The 12600-nt window shown below is 44.5% G+C and overlaps 1 protein-coding gene across 2 annotated transcripts in view; it reads left to right on the top strand.

Moving 5' to 3' along the window:
- The window catches only part of VPS53 (VPS53 subunit of GARP complex), a 276186-nt gene that overhangs the window by 221509 nt on the left and 42077 nt on the right, over positions 1-12600 (top strand). The gene's annotated exons all lie outside the window — the stretch shown is intronic.

The following is a 12600-nucleotide window of genomic DNA, read 5'->3' as shown; positions in this document are numbered from 1 at the left end:
CTTACACTCTGCAAATACGGCAGCCCTGGGCATAGGAGGCTGCGGTCGGCATCCGACATCATAGCTATCATTGTGCTGCTCCCTGCTGTGATCTGGCTACGCCCCCTGGATTGTCTCGACATCACAGCAGAGGCAGGAGGTCGGCGCCATCTTTCTTCAGCCCACAGTGTGTAAGCTCCACTCACTGTGACTTGGGAGCTGCGCTGATATAGGAGGGACAGCTCCAGCTGTCTCCCCTTTCACACTGTCAGCAGTCGGCCCTTCCCTGTCCCCTGCTGCATGGTGTGTGGCTGTGATCTCTAGGATCGCTAGAGAGGGTGAAGTGCTGCGGTCTGATGTCCTCTATCAGGAGCTGCAGAGAGGTAACAGAGGGGGGATGGGGGAGGCTCTCAGTGCTGCTCCGACCCTGCCTCTCACTGCAGCTCCTCACAGGACATCAGACCGTGTATCTATCACTATACTGTGCTGAGCCATGTAGCTAATCCTCTCCTGTGTGATACTGTCTGCTGGCCCGTGTATCTAATCCTATACTGTGTGCTACTATGCTGAGCCATGCATCTAATCCTATACTGTGTGATACTGTCTGCTGAGCCGTGTATCTAATCCTATCCTGTGTGATACTATGCTGAACCGTGTATCTAATCCTATCCTGTGTGATGCTGTCTGCTGAGCCGTGTATCTAATCCTATCCTGTGTGATTCTGTGCTGAGCCGTGTATCTAATCCTATCCTGTGTAATATTGTCTGCTGAGCCGTGTATCTAATCCTATCCTGTGTGATACTGTGCTGAGCCGTGTATCTAATCCTATACTGTGTGATATTATGCTGAGCCGTTTATCTAATCCTCTCCTGTGTAATACTGTCTGCTGAGCCATGTATCTAATCCTATCCTGTGTGATACTGTCTTCTGAGCCGTGTATAATAATAATAATCTTTATTTTTATATAGCGCTAACATATTCCGCAGCGCTTTACAGTTTGTACACATTATCATCGCTGTCCCCGATGGGGCTCACAATCTGAATCTAATCCTATCCTGTGTGATACTATGCTGCGCCGTGTATCTAATCCTATCCTGGGTGATACTGTCTTCTGAGCCGTGTATCTAATCCTATCCTGTGTGATACTGTGCTGAGCCGTGTATCTAATCCTATACTGTGCGATACTGTATGCTGACCTGTGTATCTAATCCTCCTGTGGAATACTGACTGTTGAGCCGTGTATCTAATCCTCTCCTGTGTGATACTGTCTGGTGAACCGTGTATCTAATCATCTCCTATGCACTCCTCTCCTCCCCTGCATATCTTTCCCCATTGCACACACAACTCAATGCGTGCGATAACAGGAGCTGCAGGGGTCATGCTGTATTATGGCATTATGTGAGATCTATATGACGGTATTATGTGATCTGTAAGGTGGTATTATGCTTGATCAGTATTGTGAGAATTATATGGTGGTATTGTGTGTGTGATCTATATGGCGGTATTATGTGAGAACACTGGCAGCATTATGTGTGATCTATATGGCGGTATTATGTGAGAACACTATGGCAGTATTATGTGTGATCTATGTGGCAGTACTAGGTGAGAACACTGGCGGTATTATGTGTGATCTATATGGTGGTATTATGTGAGAACTGTATGACAGTATTGTGTGATCTATTTGATAGTATTGTGTGTGATCTATATGGCGGTATTATGTGAGAACACTATGGCAGTATTATGTGTGATCTATGTGGCAGTACTAGGTGAGAACACTGGCGGTATTATGTGTGATCTATATGGTGGTATTATGTGAGAACTGTATGACAGTATTGTGTGATCTATTTGATAGTATTGTGTGTGATCTATATGGCGGTATTATGTTTGATCTATATGGCGGTATTATGTGAGAACACTATGGCAGTATTATCTTCAGAAAGGGGACCCATTTTATGGTGGTTCTGGCTGAGCACCTGCACACGGGTCTGGGGTAATAGAGGGGGCAGCATGACCTCCAGTTAGGTGCAGTCAGGGGAGGGCTGGTGAGGCAGCTGAAGAGAGGGGTCTCATTTTTATCGGGAACTATATGGCTACATTTCCTTCCCAGCGTCACCCCGGACTGCGCCTGTCGCCTCGCTTTCACGCATCGCCAGGACAGGATGGAGAAGACAGGATCTAAGGAGGGGAATGGGGTCTGCATGCAAAGTCTGGATCAGAACAGGCCATCAATCTGCAGAAATGTTTCCTGGATTTCTGTGGAGCAGACTGTCCATCCACGTGTATAAAAGACAGCGCTCTATGTACAATCCCTGGCTGCTCCGCGCACCAAACAGGGGGCCCCCATAGACCAGCACACTGCTCTCCTGAAATACTCTGCGCTGCTGTCACCCTGCTCCCTCCACCACATATCTCTCAGAATCCTTGCTGCCTGCCATCCTCGGTGACTGTCTACTTGTCAGTATAAGGCTGCTTTCACACTAGCGTCGGTACGGGCCCGTCGCAGTGCGTCGGGCCGACGCATGCTGTGAAAGAAATGCCCGACGTGGGCAGTGGAAGCAGTCTTGCGACGCTTCCGCTGCCCCATTGCAAGGTCCGGGGAGGAGGGGGCGGAGTTTCGGCCATGCATGCGCGGTCGAAAATGGCGGACTCGACGCACAAAAAAACGTTACATGTAACTTTTTTTGTGGCGGCGGTCCGCCAAAACACGACGCAATATGTCGCAATGCGTCGGTAATGTAAGTCTATGGGAAAAAAACGCATCCTGCAGACAACTTTGCAGGATGTGTTTTTTCTCCTGAACGACGCATTGCAACGTACAGCCAACAACGCTAGTGTGAAAGTAGCCTAAGGCTGCCGTCACACTATCAGTATTTGGTCAGTATTTTACCTCAGTATTTGTAAGCCAAAACCAGGAGTGGGTGATAAATGCAGAAGTGGTGCATATGTTTCTATAATACTTTTCCTCTATTTGTTCCACTCCTGGTTTTGGCTTACAAATACTGAGGTAAAATACTGACCAAATACTGCTAGTGTGACGGCAGCCTTAGTCTGCAGTCACCAACAAAATGGCTCACTGGGTTCCTGAATATCATCCTCTCTTATCCCTTAGCAAACACCAGAAGGGGAGGAGAGGAGTGACATCACACACGTCAGCAGACTCCGCCCATAATTACTGCAGTGCAGTAATGTGAGCTAGTTGTACACTAGGTTTTTCTGAAATTTCAGCAGCTGCTCCCCCTAGTGTTTAAAAGTGGAAATTCCAAAACTTTTCAAATTGTTTTTCATATTTTACTAAATTAAACATTAATTCTTTACATTTTTACAATTTCTGTAAAAAAAAATTTTTTTATGGCACCTTGTACATGTACATATAAATAGGGGCGTGAAATCCTGCTGACAGATTCCCTTTAAAACTACTGTCAAGGTAAAACTGAAAAATTGACTACATGTCAATTATATATGTTGCTCTCCTCATTTACGATCATGCATTCAGGTTCGCCATTTTCATTGTACCTGAATGGTCACTATAGTCTTTGACTTCCTTATGAAAAGCTGTGGATGGTGAAATTCAGACTTACTGAGAACATTCTGCGGCTGTGGTGGCATTTTATGGGGGAGCCAAAATGCCGGAATGGCGCCAGGGTGGTTGATGAGGAGGGCGCTAGGTGTCTGAATGGAGGGTTACTTTAGATTATCCTGTACTAGTCCAGTTATAGCCTGAAGTCCGGTCCGCAGCAGACGTTCTGCTGTCTCCAGAGCTTGTCTTGGTGATGTGCATTTTGGGAAGCATCACTCTTACACTAGGTCCTGCATGATAATATGCTGTGAAAATCTAACTCTCCCTCTGCATTATCCGAACTTGGAAAGGTGCAGCCTTGGAGCACAATGCAGACTGTGCCTCATTACTAGTGGGATAGTACTAAAGCACTGCTTGTACACAGTCACTCACATTCTTAGCACTACAATGGCCACTGTGTACATTGAGCTTCACTGGAAAGGTAAACGGATTTGTTACATTACCCATGGCTGTCCATACTGACAACCCTGCGTTATTATCAGACTCTGAACTATGCTGTGCTCCTGGAAACGTATCCTCTAATCCTAGCTTCAAAGCCGGGCAATAAATAAATGCTGTAATTGCTCCTGAACTCCGTCATTTGCCTCTCTAATGTAACTTAAGTGGAAGAGAATACATGTAGCAATATACACTTTTACAGAAAACCTCCATGGGATAGCAGACTCCCACTATAGGGACACCGTTCTGCGCTCTGTTGTCAGCGCTGCTTATTATACCATTCATTAGGAAGCATTTGTTGTGCTGGAAATCAAACTATTTAAGAAAAACCACATTGCCATCAAGCATTTCGGTTTCCTAAAATCCTGTCTATATCCGTCGATTGCTTTTTTCATTTTTACGTACAAGAGGCCAAATGCATGTCATTCAAAAGGTTTGGAACAAGCTGTGTGTACTAATCCATGCTTCCTGCCTGGCAATTCTATTTATACTGTTGTGTTTAGCTTCCTTTTTTGTACTTTACGCTTGCGCCAGACAAATACAAACACTTCACAGCAATTATCAGCGACCATAAAAACACTAATATATTACAGTCAGGAGCTCTCTGACCTTCATAATGCTGATCTGCAGGGGATGTCATGTTGACATAGTGTGGCTGAAAGTTAGAAATCCATTTGATATATGTCTTCCTTCGAGAGAAATTAAAGCCAACATTTTGTACTGTTTGGAAGCAAACGACTCTCAAAATACGGACTACTTTTTTTGGTTTTACTTTTTCTATTTACTTTGTTTGTATAGCACCAACATATTCTGCTGTCCTGTACGGAGATCATAATTAGTGATGAGCGAATATACTCGTTACTCGAGATTTCTCGAGCACGCTCGGGGGTCCTCCGAGTATTGTTTAGTGCTCAGAGATTGTTTTTCCTGCCACAGCTGAATGATTTACATCTGATAGCCAGCATAAGTACATGTGGGGGTTGCCTGGTTGCTAGGGAATCCCCACATGTACTTATGCTGGCTAATAGATGTAAATCATTCAGCTGCGGCAAGAAAAACTAAATCTGAGCACTAAAAAATACTCGGAGGACCCCCGAGCATGCTCAAGAAATCTCAAGTAACGAGTATATTCGCTCATCACTAATCATAATCTCTTCCTGTCCTCCAACAGGGCTAATGTCCCGGTATCAAACACATACTCCTGCCTATTTGCTTAGCCTATTTATATTAGTTTACTGCACACAACTAAATTGGCAAAATTGGGGTTGTCCCCTTTCATAGAATCTTCACCCATGCCTGCAGATTATCAAGCAAACCTCACTTTCCTCACCATTCCCAGGTCCAGCGTTTAGTTTCTGATGCTGCTTCCAGTGTCCCTTATTGGCTGTGGCCCCGACGTCATATGGAGAACATGGCAGCCAATCTGTGAACTCAGCGGCCCGGATCAGATTGTTCCATTCTATTATCCCGGCAGATCACTGGACTCACTGATTGGCTGCTGCACTGTCAACGTGAAGTCGGCACTACAGCCAATACCAGACACTGGGAGCAGTGCCAGAGATAGAGCACTGGACTCAGGTACAGTGAGTAAAATGCGTTTTTTTATATACCGTATATATTTATTACAAACTGCAGCCAGGAATGAAGATTTTCTGAAAGAAGACAACCCCTTTAAAATACAAAAGGAATAAGTACAAGAAATGTATCAAATCTATAATATAATGCTGGATGCATCCTTCTGTCTGAAGCTAGTATAGACTGCGCCAACGCAGTGTGGCCGGATTCAGAAGGACAATGCATTAATACACTGACGGGCCAGTGCCTCGAAGAGGATGAGGCTGCAGGAGGAGTGTGGCGCCAGACTCCCCGCCTATCTCCAGTGCCATGAGGACGAGGCTGGAGGAAGAGTGTGGCGCCAGACTCCCCGCCTATCTCCAGTGCCATGAGGACGAGGCTGGAGGAGGAGTGTGGCGCCAGACTCCCCGCCTATCTCCAGTGCCATGAGGACGAGGCTGGAGGAGGAGTGTGGCGCCAGACTCCCCGCCTATCTCCAGTGCCATGAGGACGAGGCTGGAGGAGGAGTGTGGCGCCAGACTCCCCGCCTATCTCCAGTGCCATGAGGACGAGGCTGGAGGAGGAGTGTGGCGCCAGACTCCCCGCCTATCCAGTGCAATGAGGACAAGGCTGGAGGAGGAGTGTGGCGCCAGACTCCCCGTCTATCTCCAGTGCCATGAGGACGAGGCTGGAGGAGGAGTGTGGCGCCAGACTCCCCGCCTATCTCCAGTGCCATGAGGACGAGGCTGGAGGAGGAGTGTGGCGCCAGACTCCCCGCCTATCCAGTGCCATGAGGACGAGGCTGGAGGAGGAGTGTGGCGCCAGACTCCCCGTCTATCTCCAGTGCCATGAGGACGAGGCTGGAGGAGGAGTGTAGCGCCAGACTCCCCGCCTATCTCCAGTGCCATGAGGACGAGGCTGGAGGAGGAGTGTGGCGCCAGACTCCCCGCCTATCTCCAGTGCCATGAGGACGAGGCTGGAGGAGGAGTGTGGCGCCAGACTCCCCGCCTATCTCCAGTGCCATGAGGACGAGGCTGGAGGAGGAGTGTGGCGCCAGACTCCCCGCCTATCTCCAGTGCCATGAGGACGAGGCTGGAGGAGGAGTGTGGCGCCAGACTCCCCGCCTATCCAGTGCAATGAGGACAAGGCTGGAGGAGGAGTGTGGCGCCAGACTCCCCGCCTATCTCCAGTGCCATGAGAACGAGGCTGGAGGAGGAGTGTGGCGCCAGACTCCCCGCCTATCCAGTGCCATGAGGACGAGGCTGGAGGAGGAGTGTGGCGCCAGACTCCCCGCCTATCTCCAGTGCCATGAGGACGAGGCTGGAGGAGGAGTGTGGCGCTGGAGTCAGCGCCTGCACATACCGCAATATCCGTCAGCATTTTATTGATGACAAATTTGCATACAGTGTCTTCAACAAAATGGTGACGGATAGCGCATTATGCGCACGCACTGACTCCGGCGCCATTTCATTTAAATGTTTAACACAGACGACGTGCTGCACGGGAACAGAGTACAGGTGTGTAGGACTGTTTATTGCTTTTTTTTTCCTTTTGTATGTATGTATTAAACAGCAGCAGCGCAGGCAGGATGGGCGACCAGGATGAGGAAGCATATAATAGGACTGGGGACAAGGCTGGGGGGATTAATATGCGGCTAATCTGTAGGGTAAAATTGTTATTGTGCTGCTCGCAGCCTAATGCAGTGGGAAGAAAATGAACCCGCAGCATAATAAAGTTTTTTACCTGCAGATTAACCACATTTCTGCAGGTTGGCAGCGTTATTTCTGGTGACAGGTTCACTTTAATTTTGTAGTACAATACATCAATAAAATGGCACCGGAGCCAGGACATGTGCATACCACAATATCCAGCGCCATTTAACTGAAGACACTGTATATGCGAATTTGCAGACACAGTATCTTAAAAAAAAATGGCGGCGGAAATGTAGCAATAAAAATGCTCATCACCCGGGCGTAGAGTGGATTCAACAGCTAGTAAATCTATAAGGCAATACTCACCTGCTCAATCCCCTTTAGCACCACTGCTGTCCTGGAGTTGCCTGCCAGTCTTTGGTTGCTGGTGATTACATGTCACACTTGCATATGACCACTGCAGTCAATCACTGCCCTCAGTATTTTTGTGCTGTAAAAGCATAAATGCGAATTACAGTGATTGTAAGCATGAGTCACAATAATGCATGGCACATGATCGCTGCATCAAAGTCAAGAGACCAGTAGGGACCACCAGAGAGGTGGAGCTAGAGCTGAGTATTTAAAGGGAACCTGTCACCCCGTTTTTTCAATATGAGGTAAAAATAGTGTTCAGTAGGGCCTGAGCTGTGCTGTACAATGGTGCCTTTATTATCCCCTGATTCCCCACCTTTGCTGCCAAAATACCTTAGTAAAGTCGCCGTTTTCGGCTGTCAATCACGCAGGTCTGGTCAAATGGGCGTGGTGAAATAGCTGTTTCTTCCCCACCTCTTGCTTTTCTTCCCGGCATTGGCGTAGTGGTTCGCGCATGCGCAGCAGCCGAATGCACGGCGCAACGGCCGAAAAAGAGCGCGATCTGCTATTCCCCTGGTTATCGGTGGCGGCGGCCATCTTCCTGAGGCCGCGCAGATGGAGATCGCGGCGGACATTTTCCTGAAGCCGAGATGCGAACTCTGGACTGGGCGCTATAGAGTTTAAGTCCTCTTTTTCTCAGAAGAGGCAATTTGAATATTTAATTTCCCAGAGGAGCATTGCACGGCGAATAAGCCTCCTTACCTTGACAAGCCAGCTGGTATGTCACTCTCCACAAGGAGAAACGCTACCCCTTAGACCAAAGTAAAAATGGCAATTTTACAATTTGCACACTGGCCACAGTGGCATTTTTTAGACTCCTACGTTTTAGGAAATCCACACATCCATTAACCACCATGATCTGACCCTATCTCTTATATTGAAACATTTATTGAGCGCATGAAAAGGTTATTGTGAAGGGAAAGGAAGCCGTATCAGTGCCTATTGTGAATGATGGAGTCTGTGTTATCAGCTGTGTATACTGCTACCAGTATTTGTGATCCTGCCTCTGATGATAAAGCACCTTGCTGCAACGCCTCCTGAAAAGACAGGAGCTAAAAGTCTAAAAAGTTCCACTGGACTGCGTAAAAATTAAAAGGTTACTAATTTTCATTTTTGAGATCGTGATGGATAAAAACAGAAATGGACAAATTAATAAAAAATGCATGTAGCACAAAACCTGATTAAACAACATTTTCCGATGATGGCTTCCCTTTTAAACAGTGGAGTCAATATGTTTAAAATTGAATAATAACCCTTGAAGTTCAGTAATTGTTGCTTTAGATGGGTGGAGGCATCCAAAAAATATAACTGACTTGTGAAGCAAACCCTTACACAGAGGAGCTAAGTAGCTTTGTTTTTTTTTACCTTAAATGCTAGATTAGTAAAATGATTATACTTGATGAAAGGTTAAAAATCTGAGCTAAAAATTGATGGCATGGCTTTCTTTTGTCAAGTTTCTTTTTGTGAATTTTGGAAGCCTTTGTTTATTTTTCATTTTTTCAGTTTCATTGCATTTGGCTGTTTGCTTTCCCGTCTCCATTTTTAGGGCCCCAGTATGAAGAATGCAGAATGGTTCATTAACCTTGTGTACAGGAAGCCTACATAAACTGTGGTGGTCTTCTGCATTTGTGGAGCCACCTAACTGTCTAAGTAGAACAGTGATTTGGTTTCCTCCTTTTATTCTTGAATGCATCACTGAGTTAAGCTACTGTGGAGACTTTATTATGGTCTGTAGATTACAATAATGAGGATTTAGGTTCTGAGAGAGCTGACCTATACACAGACACCGCTTGCAGGTGTCCTCTTTTCTTTTCTTTTTTTGTCCCATTCTTTTTCTTGTCTTTTTCTCTTGGCAGGAACTGGTTAGTCACTTCACTGCTTGTAAGACACATTCACCATTGTTTGTGTCATGTTTTGCTGTTTAGTTTTACCTAAAAGCAGAACCCCCTGGCATTTCTATAGGTTTTATTTTTACATGCAGTGATGGCTTTGTACCTTTACATCTCCAGACATTGTGGATGACTTCATCTTGTTTAGTTGTCTATTCACTTCCTTCATCCGTAGCCTAAGCAAGAGTATTCTTTGTACTGAGCACTTTTTCGTGAATCTACTCCTTTTGAAGTACAAGTCAATAGTGGGACGGGGGTTTAAGATGGGGGGGGGTTTGAACGCTCAATATTTCCTCCTCCCCTTGTTAACATAACACAAACAACATTATAGCATTTGGATTGGTGCTTGACAGTTTGTGAATCCTTCAGAATTTTTCAGATGTCTGCAAAAATTTGACCTAAAACTAAGTCAGATTTTTACAAAAGTCCTTAAAGTACCGTATATAGAAAATCAAATAAAAGAAGTGTGTAAAAATTATTAGACATTGTATTTTTTTTGATGAGGGAAATTATTCAATATCACATTTGTGAGTTGCAATTGTATGTGAACCTTTGCTTTCAGTATCTGGTGTGCCCCACCTCCACCTTGTGCAACAATAACCTAAAGGTTTCTTCCAATTGTTGATTAGTCCTGCACATCGGCTTGGTGCACATCGGCTTGGTGCACATCGGCTTGGGGGAATGTTTGCCTATCACTCCCGAGTCCCTACAAAACATCTTCAACTCTGTGATGCTGGTGGATTTTCTCCCATGAAATTCTCACTTTTATATCTTTCCACAACATTTCTACAGAATTACGGTCAGGACTTTGACTTGGTTATTCCAAACTTTATTTTTATTATTCCATAATCATTCCTTTGTACAACGACTTCGGTACTTTGGATTTCTGTGTTTCTGCATGAACCAAGTTCTCTTGAGATTCAGCTCGTGGATAGAGGTATTGACATTTTTCGTTAGCTTTTGCTTGTTTAATTTATGATTCATTGTTCTATCAAAGATGCCAAACTGTCCTGGACCAGATGCAGCTGAATAGGCCCAATCCATGATAATAACCTCCATCGTGTTTCGCAGATAACATGAGGTTTTTATGGTGAAGTGAAATATTTTTCTTGTTTCAAACTAACCTTCTCATTTAAACCCAAAAGGTCTATTTTTTTTCTGATCGATACGCAAAGCAATGTTCAAATAGCCTTCTGGTATGTCGAGATGATCTTTAACCAACAGCAGATTGCAGCAATGTTGTTGACTTTCTCTTTGCAATCCTGCCATGCACAGCATTGTTGTTCAGTGTCCTTCTCATGGTGGACTCAAAAACATTAAAGGGAATCTGTCAGTAGGAGCAATCCTCCTGAGCCGTCTACATAGGCATGTAAGTCATAGACAGTTGAATAAAGTGATACCTTTACATCTGCGATCCGATGTCTTATTCCAGAGACATCAATGTTTTTCTTATATGTAAATGAGCTGTAAAGATCTATGGGCTGGACTTGGATCTCCCTGAGAATCTGCCTCCAGAGCTTATTTTAAATGAGAGGGATTTACCAGTGTTAACCAAGTAATGACAGACACTTTGATTTCATGGTGACACCCAGCTGTATAGGGAGATCAGAAGTAACACAATACAACAGAATAGAACTTTTTCTCATTACACACATTTTCAGGGGCCGTTGTCCCCTCACAGTGCTGGCAGAGCTCTGCCTGATTATAGCAAACACAGTACAGCAAAGTTGATCCTTGTTCCAATGCAAACGCATTCGCATTGATGTTAGCTCTGCTGTATTGCCTGTGAGGATGTAAGCTGACACACTCAGAGGTCACCTGGAGTGCAAATTAAACCCATAAACAGCCTAGATTTGTGACACTTCCACAAACATATGATCCGAAAAAGAATTAGGAAGCTTATGCGATAAAATAACAATATTTATTGAAACATGTATTAATAAAGTTTAAAAATAGTACAGGGATACAAATACAAAAATAAAGCCACCTGCATAAGGAGTACACCAAATATAATAGGACAAGTGTCATGATACAAAAAAATTACTTTAAACTCATGACACCAGGTGTCTCTCAGTTGTAAAATGTCAGTTGAGTGGGTCAGTACATACAATGAAGAAAGGAGATTCACAGAACCTGCAGAGTCTAAAATAGTACTAAAATGAATAGAAAAAAAGTGGTTTAAATTATGATAGCAGGTAATGGAGATGAACCCGAAAAATAGTTGCGCCTGACAAGGGGCTAAGCTCATGTAGAGGTTACTTATAGAATGCACATAAAGATGTCATACATAAAGTCAATCAACACCAAGATTTGCAAAGTGTTCTAGTAGTGCCCTATAGCTAGCTTTGTTAATAAAGTGCAATGATAGTGCCACATAGCTCAGAGGTGTCAAACTGCATTCCTCGAGGGCCGCCAACAGGTCATGTTTTCAGGATTTCCTTAGCATTCCACAAGGTGCTGGAATCATTCTGTGCAGGTGATTAAATTATCACCTGTGCAATACAAGGAAATCCTGAAAACATGACCTGTTGGCGGCCCTTGAGGAATGCAGTTTGACACCTCTGACATAGCTAATATGTCTCTGTAGTGCAGAAATGAGACAAAATTTCTTCCAATTTCTAGAGCTGCCAACAAAGCACATTTATGGCTCTCACATTTAATAATTATGCATGTAAGAGTTTGGTTAAATGAGAAGATAATCATTTAAAAGATAAACAATGTGTTAGTATCGCCCGAACGATGTCAGACAAGTGTTTATATTGGACGAGAGTCGTGAATGAAAAGGTTGAATAGCGATTGTTACATTGTAATATTGACCATCCTGCACTGTGATCACACAGATAATCTGAAGTGTTTGGGGTGTTTTTATTTTCAATTCATAAAGTATTGTACAGGCACTTGCGTTGGTACTTTGCAAAGAAAATGTAATCAAATTAGTGATAAAATGCTCAATAATCAATTTCACGGGTTTATATGAAAAGTAGCATGTGCAATAATAACGACGAACACAAATATTTACTACTTCCAGTGCTCCAACTACTACTGAACAATTCTCTTGGAACACGATTAACCAATCATGTAAAGCCAGACAAATTGAGGA

Source organism: Ranitomeya variabilis, chromosome 3, assembly GCF_051348905.1.
Source record: "Ranitomeya variabilis isolate aRanVar5 chromosome 3, aRanVar5.hap1, whole genome shotgun sequence".
Taxonomy (NCBI): Eukaryota; Metazoa; Chordata; class Amphibia; order Anura; family Dendrobatidae; genus Ranitomeya; species Ranitomeya variabilis.
This window is presented reverse-complemented; position numbering and strand designations above follow the sequence as displayed.